Source organism: Copadichromis virginalis, unplaced genomic scaffold, assembly GCF_057382275.1.
Source record: "Copadichromis virginalis isolate Kocher_CV1m ecotype Utaka unplaced genomic scaffold, C_Virginalis_male_GT1.1 unmapped_scaffold_4, whole genome shotgun sequence".
In the NCBI taxonomy this organism is placed as follows: Eukaryota; Metazoa; Chordata; class Actinopteri; order Cichliformes; family Cichlidae; genus Copadichromis; species Copadichromis virginalis.
This window is the reverse complement of record NW_028188592.1, coordinates 242,944-245,021: the sequence shown is the minus strand read 5'-3', so window position 1 is coordinate 245,021 and position 2,078 is coordinate 242,944.

The window sequence follows — 2,078 nt, the reverse complement described above, 5'->3', positions numbered from 1 at the left end:
ACAGGCATGGACCTTTTTCAGCTGTAAGGGAGGCAAGAGCAAGGTGCGATGTAGGTCCCCGGGGCCTGTTGTCGTACCATAGGCACGAGTGGTGTGTGTGTGTGGCAAAGAGTTTCTGCGCAGTGTACCAGGGGCACGGGGAAAGGTTGTTGTACCATAGGCACGAGAAAAGTTGTCGTACCATAGGCACGAGAAAAGTTGTCGTACCATAGGTACGAGGAGTGTGTGTGTGGCAAAGTGCTACTGAGCGGTGTACCAGGGGCACGGCGAAAAGTTGTTGTACCATAGGCACGAGAAAAGTTGTTGTACCATAGGCACGAGAAAAGCTGTCATACCAGGGGCACGGAGGAAAGTTGTTGTACCATAGGCACGAGAAAAGTTGTCGTACCATAGGCACGAGAAAAGTTGTCGTACCATAGGCACGAGTGGTGTGTGTGTGTGGCAAAGTGCTACTGAGCGGTGTACCAGGGGCACGGCGAAAAGTTGTTGTACCATAGGCACGAGAAAAGTTGTTGTACCACAGGCACGAGAAAAGCTGTCATACCAGGGGCACGGAGGAAAGTTGTTGTACCATAGGCACGAGAAAAGTTGTCGTACCATAGGCACGAGGAGAGTTTGTGTGGCAAAGTGCTACTGAGCGGTGTACCAGGGGCACGGCGAAAAGTTGTTGTACCATAGGCACGAGAAAAGTTGTTGTACCATAGGCACGAGAAAAGCTGTCGTACCAGGGGCACGGAGGAAAGTTGTTGTACCATAGGCACGAGAAAAGTTGTCGTACCATAGGCACGAGGAGAGTTTGTGTGGCAAAGTGCTACTGAGCGGTGTACCAGGGGCACGGCGAAAAGTTGTTGTACCATAGGCACGAGAAAAGTTGTTGTACCATAGGCACGAGAAAAGCTGTCGTACCAGGGGCACGGAGGAAAGTTGTTGTACCATAGGCACGAGAAAAGTTGTCGTACCATAGGCACGAGGAGAGTTTGTGTGGCAAAGTGCTACTGAGCGGTGTACCAGGGGCACGGCGAAAAGTTGTTGTACCATAGGCACGAGAAAAGTTGTTGTACCATAGGCACGAGAAAAGCTGTCGTACCAGGGGCACGGAGGAAAGTTGTTGTACCATAGGCACGAGAAAAGTTGTCGTACCATAGGCACGAGGAGAGTTTGTGTGGCAAAGTGCTACTGAGCGGTGTACCAGGGGCACGGCGAAAAGTTGTTGTACCATAGGCACGAGAAAAGTTGTTGTACCATAGGCACGAGAAAAGCTGTCGTACCAGGGGCACGGAGGAAAGTTGTTGTACCATAGGCATGAGAAAAGTTGTCGTACCATAGGCACGAGGAGAGTTTGTGTGGCAAAGTGCTACTGAGCGGTGTACCAGGGGCACGGCGAAAAGTTGTTGTACCATAGGCACGAGAAAAGTTGTTGTACCATAGGCACGAGAAAAGCTGTCGTACCAGGGGCACGGAGGAAAGTTGTTGTACCATAGGCACGAGAAAAGTTGTCGTACCATAGGTACGAGGAGAGTTTGTGTGGCAAAGTGCTACTGAGCGGTGTACCAGGGGCACGGCGAAAAGTTGTTGTACCATAGGCACGAGAAAAGTTGTTGTACCATAGGCACGAGAAAAGCTGTCGTACCAGGGGCACGGAGGAAAGTTGTTGTACCATAGGCACGAGAAAAGTTGTCGTACCATAGGCACGAGGAGAGTTTGTGTGGCAAAGTGCTACTGAGCGGTGTACCAGGGGCACGGCGAAAAGTTGTTGTACCATAGGCACGAGAAAAGTTGTCGTACCATAGGCACGAGAAAAGTTGTCGTACCATAGGCACAAGCAGTGCGTGCGTGCGTGCGTGCGTGCGTGCGTGCGTGCGTGTGTGTGTGTGTGTGGCAGTTCTTCTGCGCAGTGTACCAGGGGCACATTTCAATGTGCTTTCTGGAGTACCAGGGGCACGAGGATTTTGCCAGTGGTGTTCTGCTTTGTTAGTGGGAGGGGGCTTAAGTGTGGGTCCCCGGGGCCTGCTGGAGGTCCAGGTCCATGCTAGATACGTGGTACAGGGTAACTGCAGGAGGGGGGGGGGGTAATGTGG